Source organism: Callorhinus ursinus, unplaced genomic scaffold (assembly GCF_003265705.2).
Source record: "Callorhinus ursinus isolate GAN/ISIS: 27379988/994484 unplaced genomic scaffold, GSC_fseal_2.0 scaffold4, whole genome shotgun sequence".
Taxonomy (NCBI): Eukaryota; Metazoa; Chordata; class Mammalia; order Carnivora; family Otariidae; genus Callorhinus; species Callorhinus ursinus.
In genome coordinates this window covers 40,060,201-40,073,026 of record NW_027397066.1, presented here as the reverse complement: position 1 = coordinate 40,073,026, position 12,826 = coordinate 40,060,201, and positions in this window count along the sequence as shown.

The following is a 12,826-nucleotide window of genomic DNA, read 5'->3' as shown; positions in this document are numbered from 1 at the left end:
TCGGAGTCCTAAATCCACCACAGATGCGGCATACAGGACCTAAAGCAGAATTCATTCTATCCATCCCAATGCTGTACCTCCTCTTCTTTACCTTGGTTAATGGCACTGCTGTCAGCAGTCTCGCCTTTATATACATGTTTCTTTGGCTGGGACTACATCCATCCTCCTTTCCTTCATCCGGAAATAACCAGTCCCTCCCTTAAAATTTACTTCAAATCTCACTTTCCCTATAAGCCCCTTCGACTTGTCTTTCATTTCCTGTTAGAGTCAGGTGTTGCCTTCTTTGGTTTCCCAGATCAGGATTTTGGACCTCACCCATACCTGTAAGTATTGTTTGGAGGTCTAACCTTCTCCAGTAGACTCCGGGTCTCTTAGCAGCAGGAGCTGTGCTAGTGCTGTTTTGCATCCTAAGCCTTGCCTTTGCATACTTCTTATCCTTAAGAATAGGCCCGCTTTGCGTATAGCTGAATGAACGGACAGATGGATTAATGAATGGGTGTGGTCTTATCCAACCAGCTCCGAGGGAATCAAGAGTGGGGTTTTGGTGTCCTACTGTCATCTGGTGACAACATTTGCTTCTATTAAATTGGCTCTGATTGGTAGTCAGGTAATGGAAGCAGAATTATTGCCCAGAGCACAACAGCTGGTTTCGGGCAGTCTGTTTTCCAGCAGCAGGGGGTTGCCAATCATTGTCAGAAAGCAATCTCAACAGCCCTGCTCCAAATGACCTGATGGGAAAGTGTCTGGGCTGTGGGTTGGAATATTAAGTGACATTGTGTTTCTGCAGCAAGCTGAGCTGCTTGAGTCACAGCCGCGGTAAAAACATTTTAACAAAATTAAAATCTCTGTGGAGGAGGGAAAGCAGAGAATAAACAAGGTTGGACCAAACGCTGAGATGGGGACAATGGCTAGAGACAGAGATGCTGGTATGGCAGACCCCCTCCATTCCACAGTAGTAGGAGAACAGAGATTAAGACGGAGAGGCCCACACGTGTGATTTAAAATAGTCTCAAATCCGCTCCCCCTTGAGAATAAAAATCTTCTAGAAAATACATACAGTAAATTGAAAGGGGCCATGGGGCAAACGCATAAAAGCTATCTCCCATGAGAGCAAATTGAAATAGATCAAGTACCTCTTGTCACGTCCTCTTTCCAAACGAATGAATTACTTTTTTAAAAAGCCCTTGCGGGCGCCTGGGTGGCTCAGATGGTTAAGCGTCTGCCTTCGGCTCAGGTCGTGATCCCAGGGTTCTGGGATCGAGTCCCGCATCGGGCTCCCTGCTCCTTGGGAGCCTGCTTCTCCCTCTGCCTCTCTCTCTCTCTGTCTCTCATGAATAAATAAATAAAAATTAAAAAAAAAATAAAAATAAAAAGCCCTTGCCCTGCTGGGTTTGGCACGAGGAAGGAAATTCCTGATGTGTATCTCACGCGAATGGAAAATGATCGGGGTGATAAAGTACTGCTGCTTCTTCAGGGAATCGACATAAATAATTCTTGTAAATATAGGAAAACTAGAACTTGAAAAATCTTTCTGGTAGGTTAGAGCTCTGAGGAGCACACTGTATTTTACTTTTACTCAAGGGAGTATTTCCGGTGTCACCTTGAGCAAGGGAGGGGGGAAGGGACCTAAAAACCCTAAAATATAAGACGGCTTTCTTGGGTTGGCTCCATTAAGAAAGGAAGGATTAACTTGTCTCACTGCCTTCCAGATCCTGCAGGTACAGAGCTGAGTAAGAGGAGATATCTGCATCTCACAGACAAATGTAGAAGGACCAGATAGAGCCCAACATCAGGGCATCAGAAAGCCCAAAGGCAGGAAGAGCAGCTGGACCCCGGGAGGGATTAGAGGCAGGCACTGATGGTCAGGAATCTGATTTTCTTTCCATTTCTTTTCCTCCTTCCATGGCAGAAGAACAGGACCTGTGCAGACACAGAATCATGGAAGGTCTGGTATGTTTAGGTATGAGGGGACTAGGCTCTTCGTGTCCTGGAGGAGTTGAGGAAGGAATGGCAAGAGCTGGGGCGCCTGGCTGGCCCAGTTGGTAGAACACTTGACTCTTGATCTCAAGGTCATGACAGTGTTGTGAGTTCAAGCCCCACGGTGAGTGTAGAGATTACTTTAAAAAAATAAAAAAAAAAAAAGAATGACAGGAGGTGAGAAAGATAAACAGGGATCAGCAGATCGGTCTTAATTCTGTAGGGATCAGCTGATAAGCAAAGAGGGTGATATTTTTAAGGAAATTGTCTCCGGCAGCAACGTGGAGGTCAACCCAAATCCCTGACTCTTGGCCTTTTTCCACCATGATATCCATGTTGGTGTCTTCCCACTTCCCATGTGTAACTAATATAGGGGTTTCCATCCTCAAGAAAGCGGAATGAAATACAAGTAAGAGCATGACTTGAATCCATTCCAAGTTATTTTAAACTAAATTTATCAGAAACTTTGGTACTTCAGTTATTACTAAATTATGTGCAGTGTACCTCATAACTGATCATGAAAGAGTCATGATGCCATAGTAGATGACTATCTACTAGAGCAAAGATAGTCATCTGTGATCCACAGACACCTGGGGGTTCATAGGAGGCATCTTGGAGACCAGAGAGAAGCTATGAAAGAGGACAGAACTCTGACACCCCCCCAAAACCTACATTTCAACCAGAGAAACCATATTTTTATCTTACTATTATAAGACTTTCACCAAAATTTTGTTTCAATAAGATATTCCACGACTGGGTTGCTGGGTGGCTCAGTCAGTTAAGCGTGTACCTTCAGCTCAGGTTATGATCCCAGGGTCCTGGGATCGAGCCCCGAGTTGGGCTCCCTGCTCGGCGGGGAGCCTGCTTCTCCCTCTGCCTGCCGCTCCCCCTGCTTGAGCTCTCTCTCTCTGACAAACAAATAAATAAAATCTTAAAAAAAAAAAAAGATGTTCTGCTACTTGAAAAGGATGGCTTGCAATGGATAGAAGATGGGAGAGATTGGAGGCAGATAAATCAAATAGGAGATAATTGTTAATAGTCTGGGTGAGAAATAATAAGATTAGTTTAGCTAAATTTAGTTGAATGGATAAATTAAAGCTTATAACTCGACATGAATCACAATGCTCAAAATACAAGGTATTTCCATTATGTATATAATGGGAACTCATTCTGCTAATTTATTTTGGCATGGGATGGAGTACAAATAAATAGATAAAATATATCATAACAGTGCTTCTCAGACTTTAATGTATGCAGACATCACTTGGGGATCTTGTTAAGATGTAGGTTCTGATTCACAAGGTCTGGGGCAGGGCCTGAGGTCCTTCATTTCTAACAAGTTCCCAGGAGATGTGTGCTCCAAGGACCACACTTTGGGTAGGAGGTATCATAGAATCCTACAAATAATTTTAAGCTTTCAAAAAATATCCCTAGCTCAAGGAAAGAGCAGGAGCTTTGAAGTCAGAGACCCTTGGATTTAAGTCCAGGATTCACCACTTACACATCACAGCTGACCTCTCAGTCTGTCTCTTCATCTCACGATAGTACCTGACTAACTGGTGAGCCGTTGTGGGGATTAAGAAATAGTACAAGGTCAGGGGCGCCTGGGTGGCTCAGTCGGTTAAGCGACTGCCTTTGGCTCAGGTCATGGTCCCAGGGTCCTGGGATCGAGCCCAACATTGGGGCTCCCTGCTCAGCCGGAAGCCTGCTTCTCCCTCTCCCTCTGCCTGCCGCTCCCCCTGCTTGTGCTCTCTCACTCTCTCTCTCTCTCTCAGATAAATAAAATCTTAAAAATAAAAAGAAATAGTACAATGTAAAGTATTAGCACAATGCCTAGCTCATAGGAAAAACTTCATAAATATTAGCTTACTATTATTTTCTAAAAGCCAATTTTATGAGTGATCCACAAATCACCTTTATTAGAACCATTGGGGTGCTAGTTTAAAATGCAGACACCAGAAACCTGCATCACCCAGAAACTCTGAGGGAGGATGGGCATTTTTAACCAACCCCTTTGTACCCTACAGCTGAAGGACCACTGCTGGAGCTATGCGCGTGCATGGCTGGCATGGTCAAAGCACCTCTGGAGAACATTTATTTAGCACGCAGAGCCAAACCTTGGCTCACACCATGGCCTGGCTTCCCATAGCAGGTGGAAGGAGAGAGGCAATATGGTCCTTGGACTGTAGAGATGATAACATTCTGAGAATTGAAGAAGACATCCATGTCCTGCTTCACTGTATTCTGTACCCAGTAAGAAGCTCCCGTCCCTGGACAAAAGAAAAAAAAAAATGCCATCCTTCCTTCCCCAACTGTCATGTAGGTTTCGTGCCAAGATAAGAGGAACTGCATCTTTTCAGACCCATTCTGGGCAAAGCTGACCCTGGACTGAATATCAAAATTGGTCCAAGTTATTTATTTCTGAGGCTTTTCTACTTTTCTCCCCCCCTCGCCCCACATCCTACTTTTTAGGCCTACCTTCTCTTCTAACCCCGGTGCCCTATGCCACCTCGCTCTTCCAAATCCCTACTGGTCTTCTCCCCCATCTATAATCTCATGCTTCCTTCCTACCTGGCAAACTACTGCGGCAGAGGTATAGGGATAAGCAGGGGGGAAGGTGGGCATCCTTTAGAAGAAAATGTTGGGCCGAACCAAAGTCCCATCTGGAAGGGAGACCAAAGCTAGCACTACCTACAGACAAAGCCAGGACTTTACGTAGGCAGCAAGGTTAAATCTGCTCCAACACATGAGTACATGACCACCGGGGTCCCCAGAATTACAGAGTATAACTTAGATAACTTTAGCCCTAGTAAAAGACAGATATGACTAGTTGTCTGCCACAGACAAATCTCAAAAATGGTCCACAGGAATATCCATTTTTGATCAAATGAACTTTTCAATGAACCTGTGAGGGCCAATTATTCATTTTCTAAAATCTCTTGCACCTGTGCATACGAGGCAGTCAGTCAACAAATTACTTATTGGATATCTATCACATGACAGACTTAATTGAGCTTCTGGGGATGATACCTCATAGACTGCATTTATATGTTTATTTTCTGAACGCACAAATAAGTTAATTTCAGGTGACTGTAGAACCATATGCTGTGTAATACATGCTATGAAGAAGAGAAAATAGAATAATGTGCATGGGGGTGGGGTTGTTAGGGGAGACTTCTCCCTGGAAGTACAATTCAAGTTGAGGCATACATAAGGGGAAGATGGTAGTCAGGTAAACATTCAGGGGAACAGCATTCCAAGCAGGACAATAGTGCAAAGACCTTGGGATAAGAAAAACGTGGCATGTTTTCAGGGACAGAATGAAGGCACCAGTACATGTTTACATTAAATATGTGGCCATCAATGGGGCACCTGGGTGGCACAGTCGGTTGAGCACCTGACTCTTGGTTTAGGCTCAGGTTATGATCTCAGGGTTGTGAGATTGAGCCCCAGGTCAGGCTCTGCCTGCGTGGTATCTACTTGTCCCTCTTGTACCCCCTCTGCCCCACCCCCAACTGCATTCACATGTGCGCGCCCCCCCCCCCCCCCCGGCTCTAAAATAAAGTTGTTGTTTTTTTTAAAGTCTTCTTTAAATAAATAAATAAATAAATAAATAAATAAATAAATAAATATGTGGACATCAAACATCTAACAGACATGATTGGGAGCCTCAGTAGAATTCGAACTATGGCACATTATCAACTACTTTTTTTTTTTTCAAAGATTTATTTTTTTATTTTAGACAGAGAGAGCGTGTGAGTAGGGGGAGGGGCAGAGGAAGAGGGAGAGAAGCAGACTCCCCTCTGAGGATATGGGGCTGGATCCCACAAACCTGAGATCATGATCCGAGCCAAAACCAAGTCAGACACTCAAACGACTGAGCACCCATGCGCCCTTCAATTACTTTTCTTCTCTTCTTTTTTTTTTTTTTTTTAGATTTATTTATTTTAGAGAGTGCCAGGGGTGGGCAGACGGAGAGAGAGAATCTCAAGCAGACTCCCGGCCGAGCATGGAGCCCAACACAATGTTCCATCTCACAACCCCAAGATCATGACTTGAGCTGAAGTCAAAAGTTGGGTGCTTAATCCACTGAGCCACGCAGGTTGCCCCTCAATGACTTTTCTTTTAATCCAGTAAGTATTAAATACCTCCCCTCTCCTCCAGCTGGCAGGTTTTCTGCTGGATGCAGAAGAGAAGAGATGCGTCTAAAAGTGTCTGCCCCGGGTAGCTCAGAACTGGCGGTGGAGAGAGATATGCAGGTACACAGTTAAAGCCACCTTCCAAGTGAGTTACAGCTGTGGAGCAGGTTGCCATGAGGGGCTGTGGGGGCTTGGAGGAAGAAGGTCTTACTCCTCCAGAAGTACGGAAAGCTTTGAGTTGAGCCCTTCAAGATGAATAGGATTTAACAAGATGAGTTATTCCCCGCAGTACCGTGGACTAGATAGTCTGAAAAATCCTCCGGTTACAAAACACTGAACGGCTGAATTAAATACAATAAATATGCTTTGAAAGCCAGGAACGTATAATGGTGAACTAGTTTCAAAGCTCCAGATTGTCTTGAGGACGTTTGTCAGTAGCAGAAACGCAGAGTCCTGGGGGAGGCCGCAGTGGGGGCCGGTGGGGGACAGGACACAAGAGACAGAGACTCGGGCACCAAAAGGTAACTGCGACCCTGGAAATGAGACACCCCACAAAACGTCAGGAATCCCGAAGAGCCTCACCCTCTTCAGAAAGGCAGGAGAGAAAGCTATCTGCCCCTTAGCAGGGGCAAAGCATGTCAAGATTAAATTGTTCGTTCCAGTCTAGGTGTTGGGGACAGAAAGAAAAGATGTCTCCTGAGGGAATTAATTACCACAGCTGACCCTTCTCTCACTCAAACTGGGTTCTGACTACACTACTGACTCCATTTCCACCACAGAACCCCCCAAGGCTCAAGAATGGGTGGCACCATGGACTTCAGGAAGATGGTGTAAAGGATGGGCTAAAATAAGGATTGTTTAAGGAGCAGTTAAGTCCACCCTGAAAGTCTATACATTTCTCAGCATGTAAATTATATTTCAATAAAGATTTTTTTTTTTCCCCAAAGGAGGAAAGGATGAAGAGAAGGAGGAGGAGTTAAATGTCTAGATCTACTCCCTGGTTTATGTTTCTAGACAAACTTCCGTAGACTATAGTTTTCCTCTCTGGAGAGGATGAAAGATCCTCTGTACTAGGGGACATCAGACATAGTTGAGGGTACAAAGGCAATAAGCAAAAATAATAGGTGAATGTGTGCCCATGAGATACTGTGACTGGTTACCCTAGCCTTCTTCCTTCTTCTTCCCCCCAAGTTCCTAGAACTTGGCAGCCGTGTAAAAAAAAAAAAAGAACACCAGGGTCTCCCTAATAAAATGGCTGATCCTGGATCACCATAAAGGGTGTTCGGAGCTTCCAGTCAGCGGTTTAGTCTCCCTTTCTTAAGAATGAACACCCAGGGGCGCCTGGGTGGCTCAGTCGTTAGGTGTCTGCCTTCGGCTCAGGTCATGATCCCAGGGTCCTGGGATGGAGCCCTGCACTGGGCTCCCTGCTCCGCGGGAAGCCTGCTTCTCCCTCTCCCACTCCTCCAGCTTGTGTTCCTGCTCTCGCTAACTCTCTCTCTCTAATAAATAAATAAAATCTTTAAAAAAAAAAATGAACACACAACTGGGGGTGCCTGGGTGGCTCAGTCAGTTGAGCATCAGACTCTTGATCTCAGCTCAGGTCTTGATCTCAGGGTGGTGATTTCGAGCCCCTCATTGGGCTCCATACTGGGTGTGGAGCCTACTTAAAAAAAAAAAAATAAAAAGAATGAACATACAACCAACGATTACCAGACATCTATGGAAAACTTCCACTGTGGAAGATAAAGACCCATGCAAACAAAAAAGCAAACAAGCAAGCAACCTACAAAAATAGAGACCAAGCATGGGAAATAATATTTTTTAAAGTTAAAAAAGACCCTTTCAGACATGGGTATTGCAGTTGCAAAGTAAGAACAGGATGCCACAAAAAGGAACATTTAGAAAACAACAAAAAGAAGAGGTCTTAAAATTTTTAAATATGAAAGCAGAAATGAAATACTCAATCTCGGAGTTAGAACATAAAGTTAATACATTCTACAAAATAAAGTGAAATGACAGAGGCAGAACATAGGAAAGATTACAGAAACGCCATTGCATTAGATTGGGTTTTAGCCTATGAATTGTAGGGGGGACACAAACATGCAGTCCTTAACAGAGGGCCAGTCCCCAAGGGACAATATTTAATACCCATTCCTGGAAGGACAGAGAAAACTGAGCAAAGTAAATCTTTAGTGAATGTTTTCAAGGACATTTCTCAGAATCTAAGAATGGGATTTGCAGACTGGAAGGACACACTGATAAAGCCCAGCACGATGGATAAAACAGATCCACATTGAAGCACATCATTATGAAATTTCACAAAACTAGCGTCAAAGTTTATTAGCTTTCAGAGAAAGAGAAAGTAAAAACAACAACAACCACCCTGATTATATATAAAGGATCAGGCATCCAGATGGTTTTGGACTTAACAGTAATACTAGAAGCAAGACATCAACAAAGCACTTCAGTTTCCAGTAAAGGCAGGGTAGGAAACTTAGCAATCCCCCCTGCTGAGGACAGTGAAAAACACTGGATAAAATATATTTTTGAAGATAAAAATACCTCAAAAGCATTAAAGACATGGACAGTTGGGGACTCTCAGAACTAGAGCTTATAACTAGAGAGGCAAGCAGAACATCAGAACAATAATGGCAAACCTGTGCTAGACTTGCTCTCCTTCCCCTGCAGCGCGGGGAACCGTGAGGAGGACAGCCTTGGTGCTGCCCTGGGGAGCAGGAAGGGAAAAAAAGGGAGAAGCTGACCTGAGGAGGTCGTGCCCACAGATGGCCCTCACATGAAATTGTATTGCGTACATAACCTGGGTGGGCCAGGAACTCTCAAACCTTGATGTGGTTCTTCCTGATAGTGCCCTTCGGCACCTGGAAGAAACAAATGGAAAGTTCTGCAGGAAGGCACATCCAGCCTAGACCTCTGAGAACCACCACAGTCATTTTCCTAAGGTAATATCTAGCAGTCAGCAGAAGCACACCAGAAAATAAAACTTGAATCTGAATGACAACAGGCACTGGAATGATCAGTCGTGAACTTTAAACAACGAGGCCTACCAAGTTTAAAGAACTAAAGAATTTAATTTAATATCTTTAGGAAACAAGGAATTGTGAGAATGACAGAGCAGTTTTGAAAAAGAACTAAAGATCATTTCCAGAAATGAAAAATACATGAAATAATAATAATAATAAAAAAGACAGTACATCAATGCCTTCACAGTTCAGAAGGAAAATGATTGCTGATCTGAAATTCTATACCCTGCTAAACTATTAATACATTACCAGGTGAGGATAAAGAGACTTTTGATTGGCAATCTTTCAAAAACCTGACCTTCCATGTACCCTTTCTGATGAAGTTACTATAGGATGTGTTCCATTAAAATCAAACAGCAAACCAAGAAGACATGGAAAACAGAAGATCCAGCATAAGAGAGAGGCAAAGGAAATCTCAAGGAGGAAATTGAAAAGAGGTACCAGAGTGATAGCTGTGCACAAATATAGGGGAAAGCCGTCTACAGGGAAGCAGTAGGTTTCAGGGACACATTGAGAAGAGCCGTCATCACCAAGATTCCTGCCATCATTCTAGTCTCCTCCCCCCCTTTTTTTTTATCTGAAGACAGAATGCCTGCTTATATCCATTTTTTTTTTAAGATTTTTAAATTTATTTTTCGACAGAGAGACAGCGAGAGAGGGAACACTAGCAGGGGGAGTGGGAGAGGGAGAAGCAGGCTTCCCGCCGAGCGGGGAGTCCGATGCGGGGCTCGATCCCAGGACCCCGGGATCATGACCTGAGCCGAAGGCAGACACTGAACTAGCTGAGCCACCCAGGCACCTATGCCTGCTTATATTCTTATATGTACTTGACTTTTCTTAAGTGTTGCTACAAAAATTCCCGTTTTCCCCTCCATGTCCTGTTGCTTGGATCATCTAAGAAGCTCGTTTATTCCAAGATATTTTGATATACTCCTAAGAGTTGAAGTTAGGTCATATGATTTTAAAGATTTTATTTATTTATTTGAGAGAGAGTGAGTGCATGGTTGGGGGGAGGGGCAGAGGGAGAGGGAGAAGCAGACTCCCCACTGAGCGGGGAGCCTGATGCGGGAGCTCAATCCCAGGACTCTGGGATCGTGAGCCAAAGGCAGACGATTAACCAACTGAGCCACCCAGGTGCCCCAGGTCAGATGATTCTCGAAGCAAGAAATACAGGACTTTCAACTCCCTTTGATACTATTTTTTATGACAATCTGTATGTTCCACCCAGCAGCCCAGCCAGATGCTCCAGCTGTGGTCAGTCAGCCATCTGTTTTCCAGAACTCATTCTTTTCCTAAAAGTTCCCAGAACTCAATCAATTTCCCAACATCAAACTTAGTAAAACACCTACACACTTACACATAAGTAATAACCTCCCACATTAGGATGTACAATGATTAAAACCCCACTTCTGGGGTGCCTTGTAATTAATAAGGCTGTCACAAGCATTTGACTTGTGAGATCTAGCAACACCGAAGCCTGCACGCTTGGTGCCCTTTCAAACCAACCCCTCATCATTTTTTTTTTTTTTAAGATTTTATTTATTTATTTGAGAGAGAGAGAGAGAGAGCACATGAGAGTGGGTAGGGTCAGAGGGAGAAGCAGACTCCCTGCTGAGCAGGGAGCCCGATGCAGGACCCGATCCCGGGACTCCAGGATCATGACCAGAGCCGAAGGCAGTCGTTTAACCAACTGAGCCGCCCAGGCGCCCAACCCCTCATCATTCTGTCAACTCCTAATCGGTTTTGGAAGTAATTTGAGACTTTACCTATGTATCACTTTGTTTACAATGTTGGATTTGGGGACATAAATAAAAAATTTTTCTCTATAAACTTCAGCTGGTAAATGTATTAAGAAGCTGCACTGTGTGAGGTTGGGGGATTAAAGCCAAGGGGTCTTCTAACAAGGAGCTATCAGAAACGTTCTGCTAGTTGCCCTGTAGCCTGGAAATCTTTCTTTCAGTGATGTCACCCCTGAGCAGAATGCCAAGCGAGCCATGGAAGGCCTACTGTCAACTTTGGTCCTGGGAATTTCCACCAGACAAACTGAGGGAGAGGGTATGCTTAATAAAAAATTCAGGATAGTCATCAATGGTTGAAAAACATACCCTGAAGGGATGGTTTCCCCCTCTTGCCTGATTGGTCACTTAGAATTTGATGATTCAAGTAGTTCCAGGAAATAAGACTCATGACATCAGTCTGTGTTAACATTTGTCTCAACCATTCCATTCTCTCCTGATAACTGCACTTAGCAGTGTGACAAAGCCAGGTGGAGTCAATTACAGCATACATTTCACTAGATCCTTCTTTAGAGCCCATACCATTAGAAGACATTCTGCCAAGAAATTTTACTGCAGTCTTAAATGAATTAATATGACCCTGACACATGCAACTACCTCACCATTATTATGCTTCAGGTTGAGAGTTTGCCAGGAAAACAGTCCGAGGTGTATCTGTTTGTTATCTATACTTTCAAGGGTTAAAGTGATTATACAACTGAATTGAATCATTATTTGCTAATTGATACCAGGCTATTTTAAAGGACCAAAATGTTTGGGCTATTATTTCAGCCTTTTTAATTTGAAACAAAATAAAGTGTCTCTTATTGATGTTTTCCTGAAAGTCATTTATTAAAATTATGAAACATTCACTTTGCTATTTAATAAAAACCCACGATAATGGCTTATTTAAGAATGAAGACTTCTTTTCTTAAAGCAAGATCAACAACTGTAGGGTCATGATGCTGATCACCAATTCTGAGGTGGGTGGGGGGGTGTTCCCACACCACCAAGCAATTCTCCAACTCCAGCTGGGTGTTCCACAATTCTACTCAATTCTGATGCTATCTACTTGCAAATAGTGTCAAATTCCCCAGAGTAAGGGCTCAGTCCTATGAGACTGCACCCCCACTTTTGCTCACTTCGGTGGCCAATCTTAAGTCTCAGTTGTCACCTGGGTTTCCGACCAACTGTCTATAGTTTGGAGGTTCCAATGACCTCCTCTTCCGATTTGATTACTTTGCTAGAGCAGCTTACAGAACTCAAAAAAACATTTTACTTACTAACTAGATGACGGCGTATTAGAAATGGATATAACACAGAAGCAGCCAGATGGAAGAGGTGCATCGGGTGAGGTGCGGAGAAAGGCTGCAGAGTTTCCAAGCCCTCTCCAAGTGCGCCACTCCCCCAGAATCTCCGTGTGTTCACCAACCAGGAAGCTCTCCTAACCCCGTCCCCTCGTGTTCTTATGGAGGCTTCATTACATAGGCACGATTGATTAAATCATTGGCCACTGGTGATGGAATTCAACCTCCAGCCCCTCTTCCTTCCTCAGGGGTTGGTTCACACAGTTGGTTCTCCTGGGAACCAGCCCTCAAATGACCAGGAGAAATCCAAAGTCACCTCATTAACCTAACAAAAGACACTTATCACTCCTTCACTTAGGAAATTCCAACAGTTTTAAGAGCTCTTTGCCAGAAATAGGAGAGGCCCAATATATATTTCTTATTATAACATCACATAAGGTACATAACTTAAATGATTATATCCTTGGTTAGAGTTTGAGTTGAAGGAAGACACACGATTGATAAAGAAGAGATATTTTGGAGTGTAGTTGCGGTTTCTCTAAAGGCAATATATAAATTAGGAGAGGCTAATTGCTTTAACAAACAGT